General features: G+C 37.7%; 1 protein-coding gene across 1 annotated transcript in view; it reads left to right on the top strand.

Moving 5' to 3' along the window:
* Nucleotides 1-17449, top strand: part of LOC143633674 (putative elongation factor 1-gamma 1) — a 153461-nt gene that overhangs the window by 124843 nt on the left and 11169 nt on the right. The window lies entirely within an intron of this gene.

The raw sequence follows: 17449 nt of genomic DNA, 5'->3' as shown, positions 1-17449 counted from the left end.
ATATAAAATGTGCATTGGTGATGCATTTTATGACTTTTGGTTATATATGCTGTGTATCTTTGTATATGTTGTTGCTGAGAGAAGGATATATGAAAGCAAAACAAAAGTAATCAAACCATGAAACCAACCATGTGTAGATTTAGTTACATGCATTTGTCTCTAATGAAAACTTTACCCGTTTATAATGAAAATGTAGTCAAATTAGTATCATGGCTCATAACAAGAACACTGACCACACATGAAGTCTAAAGAAATTAACCTTTTTTATTCTAAAACAAATGCTTAAAAGTGTAATTTATTTTTTCAAATATGGTAGTTAAGGAAGTTGAACTAATCAAAAACACCCAAAATCCCAAACTTGAAGACCATAGCATATAATCATATTACGGTGCCACTCAAATTCTTTGATACATAACCAGCCCATAAAAGCCTAAAGCTTGTACAAACCAGCCCATCAAATTCTATAACCGACAATCAGAGCTGAGTCCAATTCCCTAGCTTTTTTTCTCCTTTGTTTGAGATATAATTTCCTAACTATTAAAAGAAGTTTTAGAATCGCCTCGGTTGTTCTAAGCTTAAGCTGTTTTGAATTTAGTCGTTTTAACACTTCAGTTGCAACTATGTCTCAATAATTATGCCCGGTCATTAATTTTTTCAATTCCATTTTCTCTTTATTTAACTTATTAGATGATAAGAATTATAATAGATACATGCATATATTATACATGATTATAGTTCAACCCACAATGTGACATGGACCAAAGCTAAATAATTTGCCTATGTGGGCATAGCCCGAAAGCCCAAAAACTTAATATATTGGATTATAACCCGATTAGAATAAGCAATTTATGACCCCAAGTTAAATACTTAATATGTGGCCTAAACCCATTTATTTTAGATTAGGCTCGAACTCAATTAACTTAGTGAGGCCCTAACCCAACTAAACTAGTCCATCCAATTTAGTTAACTGTCCCAATTAATTTGATGTATTTCGGCTCAATTCAGTTTCAGTGTTTAGTTCTATCGAGCTCTTTTACATCAATGATAGAATCGACCCAACTACATTCATAGAAATTAGGCTCAAACGATTTCAGACCCGTTAACCCATTCAATCATGTTGAGCACTCGTTAGTTTATTTAACCCATTTGGACTATCCGGCCAACCCGATGGAGTTAGTGACCTGATTGAGATAATTTAAACTGCATTGCTATATTTGTTAGCTTAAACTAAACTGAGTATATAAATTAGTAAACTGTGCCACTTAAAATTCGAAACCGATATGTGAATTGAACCCGGGCCATCATACTAAACAACTCGTGTCTTATCCACTGCCCCACTTGACTTGTTTTGTTAGGGGGTCACTTCAGTTTTTCAATATAACGTTACATACTTACACTATAGCTTTAAATTTTGAGGTTTCCCATGAACCACTTCCAATTAACGTAGATCCATGCTAAGATAGCTATCACTAAAGTAAGTCCACTAAAAGAAGAAAATGTGATAAGGTTAAACAATTGAAAATTTGATTGTTGAGAAATTAACAAAATGAATTTCTTTTTACTGAGAAGATTTGGGCTTAGTTTAATAAAATAAAATAAAACAATTGTTTTTTTTTTAATTATAAATAAGACTAATAGTTTAATTGGTTAAATTTTAACATCTACTCCGTAACATTTTTATCTGGTTAAAGTTCTATATTAAAAAAATTGTTTTGTGAAATTTTATGGCCAATTGGTTCAATTTATTTTTCTTCATCAAACCAATGGATTTAACTATTAGAGAAATGTATGAATGATGTCGGTTGAAATTGACGTCATCTATATAGCTCCGCCAATGATGGAGAATTGGAGATGCTTACTAACTTGACTAAGAAATCTTAATGCTTTTGGATCTACTAGCAGAGGAGCCCGCGCTTTGCGGCGGGGTCGTATGATGGTTTTTGATAAAATTAAATTACTACTTTTCTAAAATAAATCAAAGAGATCATGACATCATAAAATGGATAATCAACTTATTTAGACTTTAGTCATCATGATAAATTCTTATACGTAAACATTAGCAAAAAAATTAAAAAAAAAGATAGAAAAGAAAAAAGAATTGTTTGAACATTGCATCCCAAGATTTAACCATACATTCTATACAAAACTCATCTAGAACATAAAAAATTAGTCAATTGAAGTGTTGTCAATTTGCATCACTCAAAAGTAGTGTTGAACCTAATTTACAATCATAAAACCCTATTTTGCTATTACAAGCCAGTAATGTAAGCTAGCTGCAATAACAATCCCGTTTGATAGCATTCAACCGACTTCCATTTTCCTGCATAAAGCCAAGTTATCCATAATTGTTGCAGCATTTTCTGTCCTTCCTATAAGCCCTTGGAGATGTCCATGAGTTCACATGTATCTGTAAATGGAGTTCCCTTCATAACCCAAAACACTCATCTCAGTATACGCTACACACATTTTCAACAATAAAGTTTCAATATTGTTTTACCATACACAAATTTTTTTCTACCAAAAAAACCACTCAGAATTTTAATATTTCAGTTTTATCAATCGCGCTTAAATTTTATGGTAGAAAAAATAGGCCCAAAATAATGAATTTGAGCCTAAAATTGAGACTAAATTTTTTTGTTAACTAATGATTAATTCATACATTGATTATCCCTAGAGAATGGCATGCTCTTTTTCTGTCCCTGATGCTAGACTATCACCTTCATCAAGCACCAAATTGTTATTATATTTAGGCATTCTTTTATGATCCAAAAGCATCGTAAGCCTGCTAACAAGAACACATACAATCATGTCAATCACATTATTACATACTAAGATGATAAATGTGTTAGATAAGCGGACGATTAATTAAATTACCTAGCATTTGAGCCCACGTTTAGATCATTCCTAGTGTCGGCTGACGTGGCAGGCCGGTTTTCCACTTCTGATCTTCTGAAGATCAAACAAACGAATCACAAATGACAAAAGGGTAGTTTCTGTCATAGTCTATTATATCTGTTGATGTGCATTTCTTCGTGTGCAGCTCGGCTATGTATTATCTGACATACAACAACATAATGCAATTATGTATTCTCTGACATACAACATAATGCAATGTTCGTCTGGCCCTATTATGCTTCATAAACATATATGTGATTTCATACCAGTGTAAGTCAAACAGTTGGCGTTTAATTATGGGTGTGTGGTCGTGTTAGCCTGAATCACTTTTTGACATTTATAATCGTTCGTTTAAGTTCATTTATGTATCGCTAATATATTCAATTAAAATCTTTTTAGCTCATTAAAAGTTAGGCTACTTTTAGGAACCAATTAGGCTCACTCAACACATTTTTCTTCACATTACTCTTTAACTTATCTAGCTCAGTTATGTGTTCCTTCACCTATACTTAGTTTTGTTCTTTCATTTACATTTTTGAACTACTCGTTTAACTGTTAACGAACGTTTGCAAACATGAACATGTTCGTTTTCCTTTGAATGAACACTAACAAGAAAATCTTGTTCGCTTTCGATCAATTGTTGGTTTTAAAGTTAAACAAGCAAACACAAACATGTTTTCGTGTCCGTTCAGTTCATTACAAACCTAGCCCAAATTCATATCCTTTTTCAGCTTCATTTTAATACCTTCTAATCAGTTAGATAATAAAACACAAAATTTGATCTAGTCACCAATAAGTAAATGATTGACATCAAGATTACCTTTAAGTTTACATCAGCATTCCGGCTCAAAAGCAATTCTGCAAGTTCAGTATGACCATGATCAACAACCCAATGCAAAGGGGCTAGGCCCTCACCATCTGCAAATAATAAAAAAATTAAAAACATCACATTACTTCATGCCGAAGAACTGACATTTGACCGTCAAGCTGGATTGTTAGAATTCTAAAATTGGTACCTCCAAAATGTAAGGCATAATATATTCCATAAAGTATATGTCTGGTACAACCACCAATACATAAGTAAACGCGTGCTGTAATTTTTATTCTCATAAATGTCAATTCATGAGATAGCTTACCCTGTAAGGTGTAATCAGCGTTTTGTCTTCCACGTCAATTACATAGAAAGTGCCGGCCTAACGATGAATACATACGAAAGTTAATGTTATTAGGATCCTGATAGTCAACTTTTGACTTTAAAAATTCAAACTTTTAAAACCTTGAATTCAATTTAAACAAATGTTAAAATGTATTTTTTGTATAAATTGTACAAGGTTAAACCATGGTTAACAAAGTAGCATGTGTTTTAAGAAATATATCTTTTTATCCTGATCTGGTCAACAAATATGTGGTTGGGTAAGTATCACTTCAAGGATTATATTAAAACTAAAAACAAAATCAAATTAAATTATATTCAAATGCTCAATTTAAACAATACCTTATGAATGTATATTCAAGTTTTTGTTGTTTCATTATCAAAGCAAGAGTGTTCTTTCTTCATATATAACATCTGCTGATATTAAATAAAGCCATATGACTATATTCAGAAATATTCTGCAACAGTTGGGGTATGACTTTTTCATCCCACTTCTTCTGAACTTCTAGATTAGAATACAAGTCAAAAACTTCTGAAACATAGATTTGCACATGCAAACACAGTATCATAAGCTTATATAAAAAAATTTGTTGTATAAAAGCATGAAAAGTTTACCATTTAATTTTAACGTGGTCATTTTCAAATTCAGTTCAAAAACGGTCATAGATATATATATATATATATATGAATAAGGAAATTCATTTAAAAAACTGTCATAAATGATACATTCTTCATGAAAAACTAAAATCCAAGGCCTGGGTTTTTTTTACTTCCAAAAAATGACATAATTGTTACATTCGTTATCAACAACAATATGTTTTTTATTAACTGTAAAATAATAATAATAAAATGAAAAATTATCTGAGCATCACATATCGGATCCCATACTGAACATATGCAAACACAACAGTGTCTCTACTCGGAAACCGATACTGCAAGCTGCAAGGATAAACAAAACAAACATTCGTTACATGTCAAATCCTTATTAACAACATTCATCACAGGGTAATAGTAAAAAAAAACTTATAAAAATATTGGTTACCATAGGCATGCCGGTATATAGATTGGTGTCTTCCACCCCTGGAATTAATGCAAGAGAAGAAATTAGACTTCCGCCAAGTATCCATGGTATATGTAATGGAACCATCATTTGAACATTCTTGCATGAAAAACCTTCCCTGGCATCAACAATGTCTAATTAGTTGGAAATTTTCACCAACTATAAAACTTATATACCGAAAATGGTAAAAGGAAGTTGTATGTGAACAAAATTGAATGAATTGTATCTAAACCCTAACTCCCGCAAATCTGAATAAACACAACATAATCATTAGGAAGACCAAACTGAAAGCAATTATTGGTGATACAAATAAATGGAGACAATTTAGGTCGAAAGTTGAAGGGATTAAATATTATTGAATCTATAACTGAAAGCAATTATTGGTTAGCGTTGGAAAATTGAAGGGAGACAATAAAACAGGTGAGAATTGAATTGTAATTATTAATATTGAATCACTAACCGAAAGAGAGGATTAAATGTTGCCGGAAAATTGATTTGAACTGGACGAATTCATGAAGTATCATCGCCGACGGTGGGCATACCAACGGCGTCTCCATGAGAGAGAATAGAGAATGTGGTAAGGGTTAAATTATCATTTTGTCCATTCAATATGTTACATATTATATGTAAATATAGAAGAGGAGTTTTAATGTCTTGTACCAAGCTACATTGTAGAGATTCATATATTTTGAAAATCACACAATTCCTTGTTAGATAAACCGTTGATACTTGATAGGACCAAAAAGAAGTAACCTGTTAGGCTAAACGTAGTGGGCGAGAAAAGTGAAAGTTTTGGGGTGATTTTTTGGAGGAACACCCCCCCCCCCCGGGCAATAATTGGGCGAAAATGGGCGGGGGCGGCATATATTTGTCGCATGTGGTGTTTGAAAATAATAATAAATTAATAAATGGACCGTTGTGAAACGGTCGAATTTAAAAAAATAAACAATATATATATATATATAAATATACACCATTCTTCTCTGTTTTATATCTATTTTATACACAAATCATACCCAATTTCTTACAAGAAATAAACAAAATGAATCCTAGAAACAACCCGAACTACCAATTCCCTGCTTTCGGTCAAACGTATGGTTCGCAATCGAGCCAACCGAACCAACCGAACTACCAATTCCCTGCTTTCGGTCAAACGTATGGTTCGCAATCGAGCCAACCGAACCAACCGAACTACTAATTCCCTGCTTTTGGTCAAATGTATGGTTCGCAATCAAGCCAACCGAACCAACCGAACTTACAATGGAACCAACCGAACCAACCGAGCTATCTCAACTTTTCGACCCGAACCTAAACATGTACGCCAACTTTCTCAGCCCCAAAAACACAATGCCGGCATTCAGGTCTACACCACCGGAGTCGGTACCGGATACGCAAACGTCACGGGCCGCCGGTTCAAGCAAAAAGTCGACCCGTAAACACAAAAAAAAACAACCGGGGAAGACGATGGCGCAACGTGATCCATACAAGCATTGGAACGAGGAGGAGGAGGTGGCCCTTGCAAGGGCTTGGATTAACATTTCGGAGGATCCCGACGTCGGTAAGTTTTTTAATATTAAGTATTTATAAAAATGTATTTAGTGTTTATTAAAATATATACTAATTATTACAAATAAATTTAATTTGTAGCTAACTTTCAAGCCACCGGGGTGTTTTGGAAGAAAGTATTTGAAGCTTGGCTCGCGATAACCGGTAAACCCGAAGACTACCGGTGAAAAGAAGCGGTTCAAGCCCACTGGAAGGGGCTTAACGCCGATTGTCAAAAATTTGTCAGGATAATTAACCGGTTGAAGGGGTCTGGCTGGCGTAGCGGATATAACGACGTCGACATTATAGGTCAAGCCTTGAGCGAGTTTCGAACTCAGGGTCACACTGTTGAGCGGCCCGGGAAACCGTTCCAAGTATTTGAGTTCTTGGGAAAAGCTACGTCGTTGCTCGAAATGGAATGTGGTACCAACCGTTCCGGCCGCCCGACGAGCCGGCTCATCCCGGCCTTCAAAAAGGTCGAAGACATCGTCGTCGACAAATCCGAGCACACCAAACACCCTCCGATGCTCGTAGCTTCTTCCTCGACGACACGGTCAATTTAGCCGATGATTTGAATATACCCGACGAAGAAGAGGTAGAGGAATTGCCTCGACCACGCGGGAGATCGAGGAAAAATAAGGGGGAAGGTTCGTCGTCAACACGATTTAATACGGAGCCCGTTGAAATAAACGAGTGGGTCGGTCGTTTGGAAACAAATGCCACCGTAATTGGAGCCGGCATTCGAGCATCCAACAAACAACAAGAAAGGCTGAACCAGACATTCGAATTAAAACAAACGAAAGACGACTACGAATCCCTCAAAGCGGAGGGGTTTCACGAGGATGCTGAATTATTGATGCAACGCCGACGTGAAAAAATGCGCGAATATTACGGATATTAGTTTCTTTTTTAGTTATGTTTTTTTTTGTGTTTCTTTCTAATTTTAATGCATTTTAATTTAATTATTTAAATAAACTGGTTTTTATTTAATTAGTTTAATTATAAAAAGAAAATAATAAAAAAAACCACTGTGGGCCCAACTTGTACCCCTACACCATTACACCCCAAAAACAAATTTTCACTCCATGCTGACTGGGCGCCACGTGTCACAATTCACCCCCAATTGTAGCCCCTCCACTACACATAGCCTTAGGAATTAATTAATGGTGTATGCTGTAACCGACTAAAATTTAAACCTTTTATTACCGTATTTAAGTTTAAACCAATAGTAACCGACTAACTTTTCCTTTTCTATCACAGTCCCGAAGAAAGCGGTAGTGCAGAGTGCAGACCGCCTATAAATACACCTTCTCGCACTCATTCCCTTTGCTATAATATTTCATTCAATCTGGAGAGCAATCCTCACTAGCGATTGAGCATATGAAACTATAATCATCATCAATCCTCGTTAAACAAATCAAATCCAAAGGTCGAATCACATTCTTTATTCAAATTTATCTCACGACTTAATTTGTTCAATTTTTTTTCAGTTTCACAAAACTCTTAACTATTTCTTGTGACAATGAGAATTTATAGTAAGCAATTTTTTTTCTATATATTTAATTTAGATAAAATGGCAAAAGACGTCCATTATATTTGCACGATTTTTCAATTGACGTCATTTGGCAAACTTAATGACAAAAGACATAATTTATGTTTCAAATCTCTTTCACGTTACATCCTTTGGCACTAACTCAGCTATTTTTTTTTTAAATTTGATCATGTGCAAGGCACATGAGGGCAGTGTGGTCATTTTACCACTTTAAGGACTATTTATGTAATTAGACTAAAGATTCATCTTTATAATAATCATCATCTTTATCACCATCCAACCCATCATCCACCATTCAACACCAACAACTCCGGCCACCACCATCCCATAAACTCCGACCACTACCACCAACTCCGGCCACCACCACCATGTATATGCTTACAACAAATCATTCACACCCCATCACTCTCACAGTCTCATGCCGCCACCACCGTCGCAGTTAACATCACCCACCTCTTATCCCCACCGTCGTCACCACCACTGTCGCCGTTAACATCTTTGGATTTTATTAACTTTCTCATGCGTGTATTGGAACATATTTGCTTTTAATTTTTCAGTATTATGTTTCCATCTTTGGATTTTATTAACTTGAGATATTACCTTTCTTGTTATAAAACAAGCAGAAGCTACAACAAGTTATGGATGATGAGCTCTCTAGTAATTTGGACGGTCACCCCATCGGAATGACACCACCAATAATCCCTTATCATGATGAAATCATGTCAACGGTTAATGTTGGCGGGATGGGCTCTTATTCGGCTTCATCATCTAGCTGCATTCCCTCTTCACCTGGCTATACTACTACATCACCTAGTTACTCTCCCACCACTCCGGGCTACCCTACCACATTGCCCGATTACTGTCTCAGCTCACCGAAGTACACACCCACTTCTCCGGCCTATTATCCCAGATCACCTAAGTGCATCCCTGCTTCCCCGCCCTACTCTACCACATCGCCCGATTACTGTCCCATCTCACCGAAGTACACACCCACTTCTCCGGCCTACTGTCCCAGATCACCTAAGTGCATCCTTGCTTCCCCGCCCTATCCTACCACATTGCCCGATTACTGTCCCAGCTCACCGAAATACACACCCACTTCTCCGGCCTACTGTACCAGATCACCTAAGTGCATCCCTGCTTCCCCGCCCTACCCTACCACATTGCCCGATTACTGTCCCAGCTCACCGAAGTACACCCCTACTTCTCCGGCCTATTATCCCATATCACCTAAGTGCATCCCTGCTTCCCCGCCCTACCCTATCACATCGCCCGATTACTGTCCCAGCTCATTGAAGTACACACCCACTTCTCCGGCCTACTGTCCCAGATCACCTAAGTGCCTCCCTGCTTCCCCGCCCTACCCTACCACATTGCCCGATTACTGTCCCAGCTCACCGAAGTACACACACACTTCTCCGGCCTATTATCCCAGATCACCTAAGTGCATCCCTGCTTCCCCGCCCTACCCTACCACATCGCCCGATTACTGTCTCGGCTCACTGAAGTACACACCCACTTCTCCGGCCTACTGTCCTAGATCACCTAAGTGCATCCCTGCTTCCCCACCCTACTCTACCACATCACCCGATTACTGTCTCACCTCACCTAAGTACACACCCACTTCTCTGGCCTATTGTCCCAGATCACCTAAGTGCATCCCTGCTTCCCCGCCCTACTCTACCACATCGCCCGATTACTATTCCAACTCACCGAAGTACACACCCACTTCTCCAGCCTACTATCCCAGATCACCTAAGTGCATCCCTGCTTCCCCGCCCTACTCTACCACATTGCTCGATTACTGTCCCAGCTCACCGAAGTACACACCCACTTCTCCGGCATACTGTCCCAGATCACCTAGGTGCATCTCTGCTTCCTCGTCCTACTCTACCACATCGCCCGATTAATGTCCCAGCTCACCGATGTACACACCCACTTCTCCGGCCTACTGTCCCAGATAACCTAAGTGCATCCATGCTTCCCCGCCCTACTCTACCACATCGCCCGATTACTGTCCCAGATCACCTAGGTGCATCCCTGCTTCCCTGCGCTGCTGTCCCAGCTCACCGAAGTACACACCCACTTCTCCGACCTACTGTCCCAGATCACCTAGGTGCATCCCTGCTTCCCTGCCCTGCTGTCCCAGCTCACCGAAGTACACACCCACTTCTCCGGCCTACCGTCCCGGATCACCTAAGTGCATCTCTACTTCCCCGCCCTACTGTCCCAGCTCAACGAAGTACACACCCAATTCTCCGCCCTACATTCCCACAAAGTACACACCCACTTCCCCATCCTATAGTCCCAAATAACCGTTATACAGCCCCACTTCCCCATCCTACAGCCCAACATCACCTTGCTATACCAGCCCTACATACTCATCCACCTCTCTAGCATACATCCCCACTTCACCATCCTACAGCCCAAAATTCCCAAACTATAGCCCGAATTACCTAGCTACGTACAGGTACTATTGCACTGAAACTGAAGCTTACTGTTTTTTTACACGGTTGCATAGATTGTTAAGGGTTCACTTTAATATTGAATGTTTTGAATTTTCTTCTTGTAGCCCCTCTACTCCATTTAACTCGATCGCTTTCAAGCTATACTTACATCAGTCCTAGCAGGTATTTATATATACATGTCTATATATCTTGAGTTTTTTATATTTTGCAAACTCTGAATCGTCCAGCAAGGTACTGGTGACCTCCTGTTGCCCATTGGGCATATTATCTTTTAGAAACACTCATCTTGGATGGATTGTAAACGAGAAATTCCCGCTCGGCTTATTTAACTTAAAAGACCCGGACTTTGTTACTTTTATAACTTAGGGTGTGTTTGGGATTGCTTATTTAAGTGAAAAATGACTTTTTGTTAAAAAGCCTTATTAACTTATGATTTAATTTAAAAAAAGTTTTTAAAAACATGTTTGGATTAGCTTATTTGTTGGGGAAAACCAAAATGACTAATAAGAGCACTCTTTTTTAAAAGAAGTGTAATGAGTTTTGAGGGTTGGAGAGGTGTAATAGATAAATCAAACTCATTAAGTTAATAAGTTACAAATTTCTAACTTTTCAAAACCCCTTTATTTTGTCTTCTCATTAAGTTAAAAACCATAAGTACTTATGGTTTGCCAAACACCTTATACACTTTATTAATTTTTCAAAAAGTTTATAAGTTATAAGTTAATGGAAATAAGAAATCCCAAACACCCCTTTATTGTTTGTGGGTTTTTCAGTCCAAGAGCTGGGTTCTCACGAGTGCATCTGGGCGAGTAATTATGATGGATTAATGAGGTTGTTGAAGTGGAAGTTGCATCAATCCAGATCCATTCAGGTTTTTTAGATGTTGGTGTATGATACCATGACTTTGACTTGCATGCTATTAAAAGGTCAGACCAGACTATTGTTTATGAAAGAGAGTCAAATTATATCACATTAATTTGTTTAAGCCTCTTGTTAAATGTTATCATATATTTGTTTTGTGAATGAAGTTTTCAAAGATTATATTTGTCATTATATTTTAACGTATATTTCTTAGCAAAATAGCAACTAGTTATACTTGAATGTACAATATATTTTGATTACCATACCCTTTTTTTGTTTTCATATGAAAAGTATTTTCTTGTTCAAAAATTACAATACCCTTTTTTATTTATGATTTTAAAGGCTCTGTTATACACTATATTATTTACTATTTGTGTATTTTGTATATATCAGTTGCAACTATGTCTAGATAATTATGCCCGGTCATTAATTTTTTCACTTCCATTTTCTCTTTATTTTTCCTAGTTATTTCTCCATGCCCCCCCCCCCCTCCATGATTTCAAACATATATTCCTCAATTTTAAGTCGTCGCTCATCCAAAAATCGGTTCCCGTTAATGTTGTTGAACATCTTGGCACTAATACTAAAAACTACTCATTTGTGCTTCAAATGTTTACTTTGCTTTACTGGTTAACCCCAAAATCTATGTCGTCATCTTAAATGAATCATGGCGTTCAGTTTCTATCTAGAGAGAACATTGTTGTTATCTCAATTGTATGTTGTAACAACCCAAAATACACGTCAAAGTTTTCCGTTTAACTTATTAGATGATAAGAATTATAATAGACATACGCATATATTATACATGATTACTCGCTTACATGTATGCAACTATGCATACATGTTACGTATTTTATATGCATGCATCATGCATATTATAGCTCAACCCACAATGTGACATGGACCAAAGCTAAATAATTTGCCTATGTGGGCATAGCCCGAAAGCCCAAAAACTTAATATATTGGATTATAACCCGATTAGAATAAGCAATTTATGACCCCAAGTTAAATACTTAATATGTGGCCTAAACCCATTTATTTTAGATTAGGCTCGAACTCAATTAACTTAGTGAGGCCCTAACCCAACTAAACTAGTCCATCCAATTTAGTTAACTGTCCCAATTAATTTGATGTATTTCGGCTCAATTCAGTTTCAGTGTTTAGTTCTATCGAGCCCTTTTACATCAATGATAGAATCGACCCAACTACATTCCTAGAAATTAAGGCTCAAACGATTTCAGACACGTTAACCCATTTAATCATGTTGAGCACTCGTTGGTTTATTAAACCCATTTCGACCATCCGGCCAACCCGATGGATTAGTGACCCGATTGAGATGATTTAAACTGCATTGTTATATTTGTTACCTTAAACTAAACTAAGTATATAAATCAGTACACTGCACCACTTAAAAACCAAACCTGAGATGGGAATTGAACCTAGGCCCTTATACTAAACAACTCATGCCTTATTAAGTCCACCACTTGTTTGGTTATGTTAGGGGGTTCACTTTAGTTTTTCAATACAACGTTACACTATAACTTCAAAACTTTAGGGTTCTCGTGGACCCCTCCAATAAACGTAAATCTGCTCCTACTAAGATAGCTATCACTAAAATAAGTCCACTAATAATATGATAAGGTTAAACAATTGAAAATTGGATTGTTGGGAAATTAACAAAATGGATTTATTTTTATTGGTACCAAAGTTTTTGGCTTATTGTAATAAAATAAAATAAAATTACTGTGTGTTCTTTCATTGAAAATAAGACTAATGGTTTAATTGGTTAAACTTTAACATATAAAATTTTATATTAGTTAAAGTTCTATATAAAATAAAATTGTTTGGTAAAATTTTAAATTGGCAATTGGTTCGATCAATTTATTTTTCTTCATCAAACCAATGGATTCAACTATTAAAGAAGCGTATAAATGATGTCGGTTGAACTTGACTCCATCTATATAGCTCCGTCAATGATGGAGATGAGTACTACATTGACTAAGAAATCTTAATGCTTGTATGTCTGAGGAGTTTTAATGTCTTGTACCAAACGAGATTGTAGAGATTTAGATAAAATCACACAATTCCTTGTTAGATAAACCGTTGATAACCAGCGGGGCTTGTCTCAATGGCCAAGAACATGATGGATGGCCCGGATGTCTCGGGTTCAAGTTCTGATTCTGACCGGATTTTCCCAGAGCAAAAAAACATGTAGTGCCTTCGGGCGGGGTGAGCCAACTGGGTTTTACCGGGAACGGCCAAGCCAAACTTGAATGTCAACGTGGATCCCGATTATGTCAACATAGTCTGGCCCGAGTGGGATGGCGGAGCTCCTCCTCCTGTTAGACCGAAGAGTATGATATATCTTAACTGCGAAAGTCACCGTTGAAAAAAAAGATAAACCGTTGATAGGAGAAAAAAAGTAACCTGCTAGGAATTAAGGGGAAAGTGAATGCGGTGCTGTCATGCGTGTAAGCTTAGACGCAAAACTAATCAAAACTACATAGTTTTGATTAAAAAATAGTCCAAAACCACGTTTCTTTTTACCCTAATCCTTGTTTCTCAATGGCCTGAACTCCCATCCATCTCTCCCAAGGCTTCGATCTGAAAGAGTTATTCAAACTTTTTGGTTCTCGTATCGCAGTTGATGGTTGGCAATCAATCAATTTTAAAATTGATTCTTCCCTAATGATTTCATCCGATACTTTCAAATTGATTATGCGATTGCGTATAAACTATTTTGCAGAGTCGCATTTGATAATCAATTCCACCTTTTTTTTTATTGATATTAATAATTAGTTGTACACCAATTGAATATTAATATTCTAACTTTGTTGGATACAACACATACATAGTTAAACAGAGGAATTTAATAAGAGAAAGACCTTTTGAAATAAATCTAATGGATGATATTGATGCAAAAGGATATTAAGTCTACAGTAGAAGTTCCAATGTTAAAGCAGAGTAAAAGAAGACAAAGATGTCACAGCTCAAAATATAGTTTTGATTGAAGCCTTGGGGTATGGTTGGTGGGAGATCAGGTCGTTGAGAAATATATCAGTGATGGCAGGGAATTAGGGATTAGGAAAAACAAAATTAGATTCATATTATTTTTTAATCAAAACTACATAGTTTTGATTAGTTTTGCGTCTAAGTTTACGCGCATGAAAGCACCGTATTCACTTTTCCCAGGAATTAATTAATGGTGTATGTTGTAACTTGTAAGTTGTAACCGACTAAAAGATAGTAATCAATTAAACCTAATTTTATTACCGTATTTGAGTTTAATCCAATAGCAACCGAATAAGTTTTCCTTTCCCACCACGCATAGGGGCATTATAGGGATATCCCACTCCCGAAAATGCGGTAGGGCAGATCGTGTATAAATACACCTTCTCGCCCTCTTTTTTATTTTTCATTCGATCTGGAGAACAATATATCCTCTCTAACAATTGAGCATCTGAAAGTATAATCATCATCAGTCCTCGTTAATTCAAATTCTTGATTCAATTCCAAAGGTCACATTCTTAATTCAAATTAATCACAACTTAATTTGTTCAATCTTTTGCAGTTTTATAAAACCCTTATTAATTATGTGTTGTGACAATGGGGTGCTAATTATAGTATATATGCAACCTTCTTTCTACATACTTAACCAACTATTGTATTATATAATTATTATGATAACCGATCTACATCTGACATGTAGATGCTGTTTAATTAGATGTGTTGTTGCTGCTGCTATAACTAGTTTTAAGTGTAAATATACACTAAATATATATACTAGTTTTGGTATTGAAACCCAAGAGTTGATGAGCAATGTTCACATGACTATATTTACACATTGCTTGGAAAACTTGCTGATGTATAGGAACATATTTGGTTTTTGTAAGTATTATGTTTCCGGCCATATTTGGATTTTATTAACTTGAGATTATTATCTTGCTTGTTATAAAACAAGCAGATGCTACAACAAGCTATTGATGATGAGCTCTCTAGTAATATGGACACTCAATACCCCATCAGAATGGCACCACTAGTTACTCCTTATCATGATGAAATCATGTCACCGGTTAATGTTGGCGGGATGGACTTTTCTTCGGCTTCATCGCCCGGCTACATTCCTTCTTCACCTGGCTATAGGTCTACATCACCTAGCTACTCCCCCACCTCTTCGGCCATCCCTGCTTCCACACCCTACTGTCCCAGCTCACCGAAGTACACACCCACTTCTTCGTCCTACGGTCCCAGATCACCACCTGAGTCCATCCCTCCTTCCCCACCCTCCTGTCCTAGCTCACCGAAGTACACACCCACTTCTCCACCCTATAGTCCCAGATCACCACCTGAGTACATCCTTGCTTCCCCGCCCTACTGTCCAAGCTCACCAATGTACACACCCACTTCTCTGCCCTACAGTCCCAGATCACCACCTGAGTACATCCCTTATTCTCCGCCCTACAGTCCCAGATCACCACCTGAGTACATCCCTTATTCCCCGCCCTACTGTCCCAGCTCACCAATGTACACACCCACTTATCCGTCCTATAGTCCCAGATCACCACCTGAGTACATCCCTGCTTCCCGCCCTACTGTCCCAGCTCACCAAAGTACACACCCGCTTCTCCACCCTATAGTCCCAGATCACCACCTGAGTACATCCTTGCTTCCCCGCCCTACTGTCCAAGCTCACCAATGTACACACCCACTTCTCTGCCCTACAGTCCCAGATCACCACCTGAGTACATCCCTTATTCTCCGCCCTACAGTCCCAGATCACCACCTGAGTACATCCCTTATTCCCCGCCCTACTGTCCCAGCTCACCAATGTACACACCCACTTATCCGTCCTATAGTCCCACATCACCACCTGAGTACATCCCTGCTTCCCGCCCTACTGTCCCAGCTCACCAAAGTACACACCCGCTTCTCCGTCCTACGGTCCAACGATGTACACATCCACTTCCCCTTCCTACGGTCCCACAATGTACACACCCACTTCCCCTTCCTACAGTCCCATGATGTACACACTCACTTTCCCTTCCTACGATCCCACGATGTACACACCCGCTTCCCCTTCCTACGGTCCCATATCACCGGCGTACAGCCCCACTTCCCCATCCTACAGCCCAACCTCACCTGGCTATGTCAGTCCTACATACTCATCCACCTCTCCAGCCTACATCCCCATCTTACAGCCCGAAATCACCTAGCTACAGGTACTAATACACTGAAACTGAAGCTTACTGTTTTTTACGGGCATATGTTGTTAAGGGTTCAATTTAATATTAAATGTTTTGAATTTTCTTGTTGCAGCCCGCCTACTTCACTTTACTCACCTTCAAGCTCTTCTTACATCAGTCCTAGCAAGTATGGATTGTAAAAGAGAAACTCCGGCTCGACTCGTTTAACTTAAAAGAGCGTGACTTGGTTAATTCGATATATTATGGTCTTGGGTTGGTCACTTTTGTTAACTTATTGTTTGTGGGTTTTTCAGTTAAAGAGCTGGGTACTCACCGAGTGCACCTGGGCGTGTAATGATGATGGATTAATGAGGTTGTTAAAGTGAAATCCAGATTTATTCAGTTTTGTAGATGATGGTGTTAGTGGTGTATGAACCATGACTTTGACTTGTGTGGTGTTAAAAGTCAGACCAGACTTTGATACTTTGTTAAGAGTCAAGTTATGTCATATTTGCTCAAGACTGTAAAATGTTTACTTGTTTTGTGAATGACGGTTGCAAAGACTGTATTTGTCACTAAATTTTAACTTATTTTTCTTAGCAAAATAGCAACAAGCTACACTTGAATGTACAATACATTTTGATTACTATTTACCAATTACCATACCCTTTTTTTGTTGTTTTCATATAAAAAGTATCTTCTTGTTTAAAAATTACAATACGCTTTTTATTT

The sequence above is a fragment of the Bidens hawaiensis genome, unplaced genomic scaffold, assembly GCF_021521415.1.
Source record: "Bidens hawaiensis isolate Kalapana, Puna unplaced genomic scaffold, B.hawaiensis_p1.1 tig00000512_1, whole genome shotgun sequence".
Classification (NCBI taxonomy): domain Eukaryota; kingdom Viridiplantae; phylum Streptophyta; class Magnoliopsida; order Asterales; family Asteraceae; genus Bidens; species Bidens hawaiensis.
This window is presented reverse-complemented; position numbering and strand designations above follow the sequence as displayed.